The following is a 12,479-nucleotide window of genomic DNA, read 5'->3' as shown; positions in this document are numbered from 1 at the left end:
GGGTTTCTTATGCCTCTAGCTCCCTTCTCCACCCTGCACCCCACCAACACCTTAACACCAGATAGGAGAGAAAGAAGCTTCGGGGGAGAGGGGGCCTAGTTCTCTTTTGGCTACTTTGGTCTCCTTGGGGCAAGTCCAATCTTCATTTCAGGATATCTCTGACTCCTTCTCGTCAAGCTGTAATGACAGCAACCAGGAGCAGCAGCAGCAGCCTCCTTCTTCCTCTGAGCACCCCCAACCCCTCTCGGGGCACTGGCAATTATTTCCTCTCCAGAGTCCTCAGAAGTGAACTCTCCGCAGCTGGCAAAGGCTGCGCCTCTCTCAGGACCCACATGGGGCAAATAGTCAGCTGCTGTGCACAATCTGAAGCAGCCCCATATCCCACACCCGGGATTAAAACGAAAACATTTTTGCTTAACGTAACTGAGGTTTTAAAGGAACCGAAACTCCAACTGCAGTTTTATTACAGAAATGAGACACATACCTTAGTTGTTCTCCAAGAGTTCCCAAGCTCTTGGCTCCAAAGCATCACTAGCTACTGTTTCATGGGACAGTGTTCAGAAAACTTCCCACGAGCGAGCTGTGGGATGACCCCTGATTTGTCTATAGTCTTTGTGTCACCTGAAATGCTTGCTTTCAGCAGGTGGACACACCACCCCTAAGCCTGCAGTCATTTTTAAGTTAAACAAACAAACACTGAGACCTTGTCAGGAGCTGAAACTCCTTTCTTCCCAAAAGGAGTTGAGAAAGAAGCCAGGCCGGCCTGAACACACATGAAACAGTGAGCGGGCATTCCCAACTCCGCCTTCACGGTCTGACCACCTCCCAGACGCTGCTTAGGAGAGCAGAGAGCTCTTCTTGGCCCTTGGTTTCAGAGAGATCTGAGTCCATCAAGGTAGGGGAGGCAGGGCCATGAAGAAGGAACGCCCACGAGAACAAGTCGAGGAGACTGTCACAGGGCGGTAGGCAGGAAGCAGAAGTCACAGTAGAAGCAGTGACGAGAATAACGGCCCTGTGTTCTGCTTTTATCCTCTAAAGGCCCTACCATCCTCAAACCCGTACCAGAAGCTGAGGGCTGAGCACTTGTACCGTGAGTCTTTGGGGGACCACAGTACCATATGCTTCATGAGGACTCTGGGACGCCCCCCCTCCCCCGTGCCAGCTCCCATCTTGGGGCTGGTTCAGCATGTGAGCTCTCAGCAAACAGTGAAGACCGTAGCTGGCTTATTAGTCACGTGGATTGGTCTGAATTTCATTGCAGCAACTAAACATATGGGGGCTCAGCCTTTCAACCTGCTCAAGTTGTCAGCTCTTGCTCCTGAGCCCTCTAGGCCCAACGAGACCCTTGATGGCACAAGAAGTCCTCAGACAGAGGTTTCCACAGACCTGTGGTCAGTCATGTTCCCAAAAGGAATTTCTGCTGGCCCGGCCTTCTTCTGTGTGCCTGTCACCTGCCTTCTGCCAACCCAAAAGGACTACAGCAGCAGTCAGAGGTCCAGCCCAGGACAGGCTCCTTGAGGGAACAGCTAAGGAAGCCGGTCTCTGCAGCTGGGCACTGTTGCTTATGGAGTGGCTGTGACAATAACATTTGGGTTCCTTAGACAACATGGGAGGAGCAAAGATTCTGTTTAGTGTCTGGTGTGTTCTCCGAGCTGCAACTTTTTTTTTTTTTCAGCATGGTGCCTGAGTAATTAGCAGCTTGTGCTTGACTTCTCGCCCAGCAAGAGAGGGGAAGCCCCACAATCCCTTTATTGCTAAATCTCCCCAGATCCTGTCTTCTTCCTGCTGGCTCTCCGCTCATGCTCCACAGACAGTAAATATCCTGCCTCTCCCCCCTTGCCCGATTTCTCTACCTGGGATGTGTGTTCGCTTTTATGAGAACGTGAGACTCAAACACGATTCGTCCTCAGATCCGCTTTTCCTACATACAGAAGCCACCGAGAAGCCATAGAGCCGGGAGGCGTGAGCCTGGAACTGCAGTGACTTGAAAGGCTGAGGCAGGGGACTGCTGGTTCAAAGTGTGCCTGAGCTACAGGGTAAATTTAAGACTAGTTTGGGTAATCTAGTCCCAACATGTCTCAAAATAAAAGAGGTGGGTGTGGGTGTAGCTCAGGAGTAGAGTGCTTGCTTGGCATGCTGGAGACACGAGTTTCAAGCCCCAATGTCACCAAGGAAGGAAGGAAAGAAAGGGGAGGGGAGGAGAGCAGAGGGGAGTGGATGGGAAGGGAAGGGGAAGGGAGGGGAAGGAGAGGGAGAGGTGAAATGGAGGGAATGGGAGGACAAGAGAGGGGAAGGGAACAGAAGGGGAGGGGGGAGGAGGGAGGGGGAGGGGAGAGTGGGGAAAGGGTAGGGAAGAGGGAGAAGAAGAGAGAGAAGGAGAGGGAGGAGGATGGAAGGAAGGGAGGAAAGGAAATAGGAGGGAGGGAGGGAAGGTGGAAGAGAGGGAGGGGCCAACTCCAGGCCCAAGCACAGAGCATCTCATGAAGAGTTCCAGCATTCCTTGTTTCCAGGGCCCCTGACCTGACCCTGCAGCGTGGTGGACACTCCTGAGTGGGGGTGCAGGCTGGCAAAGATGCCATCTGTCCCTCCCTCACATGCTGCTCAGGTTGCTGTCCTGCAGTGCCAGAATCCAGGCGATTAGCTCAGGAGCCATAGCTGGGCCACGGCTGAAGACTCCTCTTTGTTCAGACACTGGCCTCAACTTTGGTTTCCCAGGCCATCTGGCTTAAAGCCCCACAGGAGCTTGGTAAAGAGACCCATGGAAGGTGCTGCATGGGGCCAGCCACAGAGCTGCAGGGCTCCTGGGTCAAAAGCTCCCATCCCAAGGCATATCCCTACCACTGACTGTCCAGTCATTCGCCAACCTGAAACCCCCAAGCCAGGAATCCAGAGCTGTCCAGTGAGATGAAATCCCATCTCTACCCCCTCTCCTGGAGGACACATAACACCTGCATCAAAGTGTCAGCCCTCTCATGACCTGGCTGGGACTTCTGGGCCCAACCAGTTCTGGTTCACAGAAAAATAGCTCTCACCTCAAAGGGAGCCAAAGGTGAGTGGCCTTGGCCCAGGGGCGTGGATTCAAGTTACCTACATGCCATGCTCCAACATGGTGACAGTTTCCGGACAGCTTTATGGTAACAGAGCAAAGGACAGTTACGTACATCAAGGCATGTTTCAAATGCATTAGTGGAAATACGAGTGACAGCAAAGTAGGGGCCTCTGCCATAGCAGTCATGTGCTGCCTGATGCCATTCACAGCCACTGAGTCAGCGCAAATTGTGGGGCAGGGGCTGTCATCCTCATGTAGCCGCCACAAGGATGACAGGTAAAGCACAGAGGTGGGAAACAGTGACCAAGCAGGACAAAGGGAGCCCCAGGACAATTCGTCTCCTGGCTTGTGACATTCCAACTCTCCACATGGTACTGAGCAGTTGACCCATCTTCTGGAATCTTTGACACAAGCATGGGGACCTCCATTCACACTCCCTTCTTAAGTTAACTCACTGGTACAGGTGCAGGAGTGGTCTGAGACACCAGTAGCAGCAGCCCCGGCTCTCCAGTCCCCAGAGAAGATCTAAGGAACAGAGACTTCAGAAACCAGGAGCAAAAACCAGCCTGGGGACTTGGAAGTAGGCCCGTGTCGGTTGTTGGACTGTGCCCAGACGCTGGGCGGCAGCAGGATTAGCCCAGGGCTGTCCATGGATACCATCTCCACCAGATGTTCTGAGTTTCCAGTCCATGATCACTTAGCTTTGGTCTACATCCAGGTGGGACATCACAGCAAGAAGCATATGGCGGAGCAGAGCTGCACACCCCATGGTTCCAGGAAACAAACCCCAGAGAAGAGAAGCGCCAGGGAACTTAATATCTCAGCCAAGAGTACCCCTTGCACCCCTCACCTCCGCCAGCATGGCTCCACCTTCCAGCACCACCGCTACAGACCAAGCCTTCAGCACCTGACGTTAGAGGTGCTCCAGAAACAAACCACGCTTCCTCCTGCCCAGAGGGCTAAGATCCCAGGAGTAAGGCAAAGTCAGTAAGAACGTGATGGTAACTGAATTGGAGGATTGGGGGACATTCTAGAAGGAGCTTTATGTGGGTCCAGGGGAGTCATGCTACCTGATAATGGAGCAGCCAGGGACTTTTGGTCTCTAGGGGGCAGATTTGACTTTAGGACCAAGGGCAGACATGAGCTCAAAGACAGAAGAGTGAAACACAGGCCTTGAACCAGCATAGTGAACGGGTCTACTCCAAACCCGTAACCCGGGGCATCTCAACGCTAGCTGCTTGTCTCAATGCTACGAGCATAGCCTGACAAACAGCAAATGTCGGGAAGGAAGCCATTCATTTAGGGATAACAGTGTAGGGAAGTCCAGGCAGTGGGAGGGTGAGGCAGCCGGTCACATGACATCCACAGTCAGGAGGCAGAGAGATGAACAACACTGCTGCTCAGCTCACAGGCTCCCTCTCTTCCCAGCCTGGGGTCTCAGCTCATGGGATGGCGATACTCACACCTAGAGTGGGTCTTCCCCTTTCAGTTAGCCCAGTGTAGACCCCGCCCCCCCCCCCCACTCCCAGTCACAAACGTGCTGAGAGACTCATCTCCAAGGTGAGTCCAGATCCTGTAGGTGAGCATTAACATTTACAATCATAGCACCACAACAGGGGCTAGGCAGCATGTTACCACAGCAGCTGCAGCCCCCCCCCCCAGGGAATGGGCCCTCACACTTGGGGCCTTACTATCACCCTAGTGTCCCTCCACCTTCTCTCTGGGGGTCTCCACAGGGTGACCCAAGAGGCAGCACTCACCGTTCAAAAGCAGCTCTGACCAGAAAGCCAACAGGATGAAGGGGACACTCGGAAACTGATGGATTTCAAGGCACCCTCCTCCTCCTCCCACCTTAAAATGCACTGACAACTCAAAATAGCCTTGGGACTATAGATAGCCTGTTAAGTCTATAGCTCACAAAGCCTTGCTCACCCTTGCCTGCTTGGCAAGTCTCAACACATTTATTCAGCAGGTCCAGATGTTTCTCTGGAAGCCCAGCTCCCTCACCCCAGCCCCTGGGCCCAGGAGATGATGGCTGGCCCAGTTGGTGGCTGGTGCCCAACCCTGCTCCCCACCCTGCCTACGGGCACAAAGTTAAACAAATTAAATAAAACCTATTTGAGCTCATTTGTGGTTTGTGGGTTTTCCTGGTTGGCCTGACCTCCCTGAGCACCTCCAGAAACACAATTTCTATTATGGAAAATGATTTCAGAGTTTTAAACTTTTTCCCTGCCCAGAGTGCCATGGTTTTAATTAACAGCCTCGTGAGCTACTCCCCTGGCGGCAGCACGGGGTAGGCCCGAGGAGGACCACTGAGGAGGCAGCCAGCAGATTGTGTTTGCCTTGGTTCTGCCAACTCGGAAGCCATGGCTCAGAACAGAGAGCACACACACTGTGTCTAGGCCAGAAGCCTCTGAGAACCCTCCCATCTTCTGGCAGAACGTGGGCTGAGGCTGGCAGGTTCCGCGCTGCAGAGCTGGACAGGAGGACGAGTGGTACACACACTCTGCAGGCTCCAGAAAAGGCTGCAGAGAAGTTCACACAGGCCAGCCAGCACTCTGGCAAGAAGAGACATCCACATGGGCCTCCCAGGCACCTCTCCAGCACCCGCCCTGAGAAAAACCATCAGCTGTGCCTCTAATTAATCACAGGTTGTACTCACCAGGGCTGGTACCATGCAACAGCAGAGTGCTGCGTTCCAGCCTGCAGCTCCCAGACGGAGTCTTCTTTACCACCATCCTGGGGCCTGTCTGTCCAGCTCCTTGTTAGTGGCTGGAGACGGCAGAGGTTTGATGTTTCAGATTCTTCTGAATTCTTAGATCACATGAAAATATCGGGCTGTTAGCAAGGCAAAGCCTCCTTTGTTACATAAGCATCGCAATGCCTAGAGATCCTCCAGAGAGCCAATTCTCAGACAAGACAGCTGACTCCATTTTGCAAAGCGGTGGAGCAATGCCTTTTCCCAGGCCATCCGAAGAGCCACAGCCAGGCTTGCAAGCATCTCCAAAGCATACAGGTGACAAGCAGAAGAGTTTTGTGTAGGGAAAGCCTCTAAAATGCCTTTCCTCTGCATTGAGCAGACTCACAGGGGCGGGGGTGAGAACAGAGAACAGAGTTAGGTGCAAACCATGCTTTTCCTGTATACACAAGAGACACAGGCTTAAAATCAGAGCAGGCTAGATCCAGGTTGGGAGTGTCCCTTACATCTTTGCACCTCTGGGAAACGGCCCTGGGCACCATGAATGGCTGAATTCGGAGGACAAGGAGGGATGAGGGGACTGGGGTGTCTGAACAAAGTGGTCACTTGGTGTCACTTGTAGCTAGCTGGACTGTGCTTCTTGGCATGAGAAGGATCAGAGGCCTGGGTACAGGCCATGTTAGAAGGAGCAAGGATGAGCTGGGCAGCGGTGGTGGCGCACGTCTTTCATCCCAGTACTTGGGAGGCAGAGGCAGGTGGATCGCTGTGAGTTCGAGGCCAGCCCGGTCTACAAAGTGAGTCCAGGACAGCCAAAGCTATACAGAGAAACCCTGTCTCGAAAAACCAAAAAACCAAAAAACAAAACAAACAAACAAACAAGAAAAGCCAGGATGAGGACGAGACTTGGACCACTAGGAAGCCCAGGTGTGCAAGACATGCCACAGAAACCAGGTATCTGAGCGTTACCACACACCCCTGTCACCACACCTGCTCGCTTCTCACTGTCACTCACAGGTTGGGTCCCAGCCCAGATCTTGGCTCTGGGGAGATGTTGCCAGCTCTTGGTAGTGAATGAGTCTCCTGTCTGTCTTCTCAGTGTGGGTGAGTAATGGGCCAGAGATGGCTGGCAGTGTCCCCACGCACTCTCAGAATAGGGTGGATCTGCTCCATTAACCAGGCGTTACCCTAGCTGTCACTTAATGAATGCCAGGCTGTGCCTGAAGTGGCTCCTAAGCACCACCCCCACCCTGCCATGTCACCACACCCCACTGACACTGCCCTGCCTGGGTGGAGCTCCTACATAGGGGTCTCCGGGGAGAGTCTCACCTTACTTCATGTTACTCATTTCTCCGTACTGGGAGCTGAGTCTAGAGCCGATTGTTCTGTCACCGAACTGTATCGCCAGCCCTCTTTGTGCCTTTGACTGCCTCGACTTCCTGAGAGTTGAATTTGCAGACCTGCGGCCCCAGGCCTGGCTGAGGCTCTTTCTTTTTTTCCTTTTTTTCTTTTTTTTAGAGTCATTCACACCTGGGATCCAACCTGGCTCCGCCCGCTCTTCACGTGTGAGTTCACACACGCCTCTCCGCCAGCCCAGACTTCATTCCTTCTCTTGTAATCAGGGGCCTTGGAGAGATAGATGAGGCCACCCCTGTGCCTGCCTGCTGCCACCAGCAGCCCGCAGAGGTCCCAGCCTTCTGCCTGCAGAAGATTGGTGTCCCATTCTGGGAAATTTAGAAGCACCAGGGACACACAGAGTGGCACGGATTAAGCAAGCAGAGGCTTCCCTGCTCTCAGGTGCTGATCCTGACAAGTGTGGATGCAGCCTCTCTCAGACCACCTGCGCCCCTCTCTCTCTCTCTCTCTCTCTCTCTCTCTCTCTCTCTCTCACTCTCTCACTCTCTCCCTCTCCCTCCTTCCCTCCCTTTTTCTCTTCTTCTTCTTCTTCTTCTTCTTCTTCTTCTTCTTCTTCTTCTTCTTCTTCTTCTTCTTCTTCCTCTCTCTCTCTCTCTCTCTCTCTCTCTCTCTCTCTCTCTCTCTCTCTCTCTGCCTCACTTTCCCACAACACTTCCAGGACCACAACCCATATTAACCACTTGCCCTTGAATCCTTGTCCCAGAATCTAATTGGTGGGGAGGTGCATAATGAGAGGTAAAGCTTGTATCTGCTATACACTAAGCCATCAGCAATTGCATGAGCATGGATAGAGAAGATACATGTGTGTGCATGCATGTGTTTATGTGTGTCTGTATGTACAGGCGTATGTGTATGCTTGTATACATGTGAGTATATGCAAATGTTCAAGTGTATATATGAGAATGTGTGCATGAGTAAATTCATCTGTATGGGTATACACGAGCACATATATGTGTGCATGCATGTGAATATGTGGGTATGCATGTGGGGTGGTTTGAATAAAAATGGTCCCCATAGACCCACAGGGTGTGGCCTTGTAGGAGAAAGTATGTCACAGGGTTTGAGGTTTCAGAAGCTCAAGCCACGCCCACTGGCTCACTGTCTCTTCCTGCTGCCTGCGGATCCAGATGTGGAATTCTCAGCTCCCTCTCCAGCACCACATCTGCCTGCATGCCGCCATGTTCCCACCATGATGACAATGGGCTAAACCTCTGAACTGTAAGCCAGTTAAATGTTTTCCTTTATAAGAGTTGCTGTGGTCATGGTGTCTCTTCACAGCAATAGAAACTCTGAGACAGCATTTTTGCATGTTTATATGTATATATGTGTCTGTACATGTATATATAAATATATATGTATTTATGTTCATGTATGTGTGCATGCATGTGATGAGCATGTGTATTGTGTAAATGTGTGTACATGGGAGTGCATGTATGTATATGTGTATTTGAAATTTTGTATTTGTATGAATGTGTGTACATGCATGTTTTTGTGTACACTAGGTGTATGTGTGAGTGTCTGCATTTGCATGTGTGTATATGCATATATGTGTGTGTGCATTAGTATATGTGCATGCATACATGCACGTAGGTTATGTGTGTAACTGAGTGTGTTTGGATGTGTGTGCATGTGTATGTGCATGTGTAAACATGAACGTGGGGATCATGTCTTGGTTGTTCCCAATGCTATAATAAAATAGACTCATGACCTACATATCATAGTTCTGAACATTGGATGCTGAAGCTAGTGCCTCCATCATCCAGCATGGCCTTGTTTTTGCCGCCTCCATCATCCAGCCTGGCCTTGTTTCTGCCCCCTCCATCATCCAGCATGGCCTTGTTTCTGCTGCCTCCATCATCCAGCCTGGCCTTGTTTCTGCTGCCTCCATCATCCAGCATGGCCTTGTTTCTGCCCCCTCCATCATCCAGCATGGCCTTGTTTCTGCTGCCTCCATCGTCCAGCCTGGCCTTGTTTCTGCTGCCTCCTGAGGGGCCAGAGCTGTGTCTGCACACGCCAGAAGGGGCCTCAGTCCCATGGGGCTGTTGAGCTGTGGTGAGGGTTCTGCCTTAACCACCTCCTCAGGCCCACTCTGTAATGCTGTCATTTGAGCTCTAAGCTGCAATGTACCAATCATGGAGAGACATACACATCCAAACTATAGCAGTGTGTGTGCATGCATTCAAACATGTACTGAAGTATGCATATCTACATGTATGTGTATATGTATGTATGTATGTATGTATGTTTATGGATATATACAGCCATGTGCATGCACTCTGTATGAATGCTGAGCCTGTGCTATATGTTTGTATGTAATATGGTACAGAAGTAGATGAGAACATTTTATAGTATGCACATCCATACACACACAGACCTGTGTGCACACACATGTATGTACCAGGCATAGCTGTAGGTATTGGGGTATAGATATACATGATCGTACATGGGTTTGTGTTTAGTGCAGGGCCTCACAGATGCAAGGCAAGTAAGTGATCTAACACTGAGCCTTGAATCTGTGTGTATGTATGCATGAATATGCATGTGTAACATCAGTGTGAATCTGCGCACACATTTGTGCTTATACGTGTTGTGTAAATATGCAGGCATGAGTGTACATGCAGATGTATGTATGCATGTGCATGTGCATATATGTGTACATACATGTGTGCATCTTGATGTGTTCCTTTATACACATGTCTATGTGTCTATATGCACGCACATGTGTATGTGTGTGTATAATGGCCTGAAAGAGCCACCGAAGCAGGAAACCAGTATCCGTAGCAATCCCTTGTTTGGACATTTGGTCCCTTCCCCTAGCCGTGTCCAGCCTCTGCCCTGCCTTCTCCTGGCCTCCCCCCACTTCACCCCTGCCCTGGCTCCCTTTATGCCTCCCCACTTCCAGCCAAGAGGAGGCCTCAGGTTGGACCTGCCGACAGCTGCCGTGAGCCTCAGCAGCTGCTCTGAGTCCCAAGCCATGAAGCGGGGCCACTAGAAGAAGTGAAATCCCCACCCACTTACCCGCTTAGTGAGGACTTGAACCCGGGAGGAGTTGTCAGTAAGACTGTTGGCTGGGATATGGAGGACAACGTGTCCGGGCTTTCAAGCCTGCCCCAGGGAGCAGCCAGGCCAGGCTGGAGGCAGGGCATATGGAGAGGCTTCCCTGGGAGACCCTGGAGTCAGGTGCACAACCTCATGAGGGCTGGGCCTGTGCAGGCAAACAGCATGGAGGCCTCTGTCTTTCCAGCCATCCCAGGGAATGCTGTCCAGGGCTCAGGGGACAGGCCTACAGTGACCTGCTCTTGTCACACAGGCCTGTCTGACTGCGGGAACTCACACACACACACACACACACACACACACACACACACACACACACACACTTCTTCTCGGTCATATGTTCTGGTCGGCTACCAATCCCCTGCTCTAGGTCATCAACATAGGAGGCTCCAGATCCCCTGGTGTGAGCCCAGCCACTCCTTCTGCCTGCTAGGCTCTCCGCAGCTCCTTCAGGAACCAGGCCTAGGTCTCCCTGCTTCCACAGATGCCCCCCACAATGCACCAGGCACCATTCCACCTCGTCTTGTTTAACTGCCCATTGGCCATTTCCTTTCCATTTGGTTGGAAGGAATGCAAGTCCTGGTGATGCTTATACTGTGTCCACTTGGAAGAGAACAAGGTACCCAGTAGCCAGCTGCTCACTGGACGTCTGGATTCAGGAACACGCCACTAGACAGGCACCCGTGGTCCCCACTCCCATCCCTGGCCATGAGGCATGAAGCAAAACACATCTCTGCATTCAGAGCCCTGAGAGGGAGCTTCAGTCATATGCAGAGCGATCTGACAAACGTGACGTCAGTGCCAGCGGGGGACCCAACTGGTAGTGAGCCCTCCAGTCCAGGGCTCATCCTGAATGAAAGATGACTATAATTCTTGCATGGGAGGTCACCAAACAATTGTTCCTCATTTGATTCCTGTCGCTACGATAAAGCTACCGACAGAAAGCAATTTGGGGTGGGGTGTTAAAGAAATGCCTCAGTGGTTAAGAGCACCGGCTGCTCTTCCAGGGTACTTGGGTTCAATTCCCAGCACCCACATGAAGGCAGGGAATCCAGAGCCCTCTTCTGGCCTCACCTGACAGGCACACACACACACGCACACGCACACGCACACACACACACACACACACACTGCACAGACATGCATGCAGGAAGAACAGCCATACACATAAAATAAATAAGTATTTTTGGAAGCAGCCTAGGGGCGAAACTGTCCTTAGCTCACAAGTTCACGTTACATTCGATCATCGTGGGGAAGTCAAGGCAGAAACTTGGAGCAGCCGGTCACATCACATCCGCACTCACGATCAGAGAGGTAAAGGGATGCTTTGCTAGTGCTCCCTGGCTTTCTCTGCTCTTAGCCCTGAGCCCCTGCCTGGAAAATGGTGCCATCCACACATTCCCACATCAATTAATATAGCCAAGACAACCCCCCAGAGACACGCCCGCAGGCCAACCTGGCGTAAATAAGTCCTCATTGGAGCTCTCTCCCAGGTGATTGTAGGAGTTATCAAGTTCACAAAGCTAACCATTGCGATCTTGCAGACAATTTCTCTAACCAGCTGGGCGGGGCCAGGCTCTGTTCCTGGCTTACTTCTGCCATCTGCTGGTCATTGGCTGAACTGCACTGGAGAAACTCGCTGTTTCCATCTAGGCGGGACACATCATCCTCTCTTGTCTACAACAGGGTCCAAGGCTGACCTGTCTCTCAGGACGAAGTGCAACAGGCTCTAGACGCTACCCATGTGCAATAGAGCTGTTTTATAGGTGGCTCAAAGATTTCCCCATAGTTTACATCCACTGACTGAAATTACACTCGACATTAACTCCACAAGCCTGGATGATTCAGACACAGAAAGTTTGAATAAAATTTCCAAAACCACACAGCTGCCGAGTCATGGAGCTGACATCTGAGCCTGTGCAATGCAGAATTTGAGGTCATGGTTTACCCATAACTTCACAACTGGTGTGGGGTCCCATTCACCCCAACACTCCACCAGAGGGACAGAAAGGACCCTTCAGCAAATTTTCTCCCAGCTCTGGAAGCCTCTCTACCATTCAGAGCCTCCATGGTTTATTTCCAGGAGGTTGGGGCTTGGGCTCTGCTGGGGCCTTGCTGAGCAGTCAGAGGACAGTGTGGGGTGCACACCAAGCTAAGGTGAACGTCTGATGCCTCTGACTGAGCATGCCTCTGAGCCTCAACTTCTCATCTCATAAGTGTGCCGAGGGAAAGCTCCCGACACTGTCTGATACAGATGCCCAT

This window comes from Acomys russatus, chromosome 4, assembly GCF_903995435.1.
Source record: "Acomys russatus chromosome 4, mAcoRus1.1, whole genome shotgun sequence".
NCBI lineage: Eukaryota > Metazoa > Chordata > Mammalia > Rodentia > Muridae > Acomys > Acomys russatus.
Note: the sequence above shows the minus strand (reverse complement) of the source record.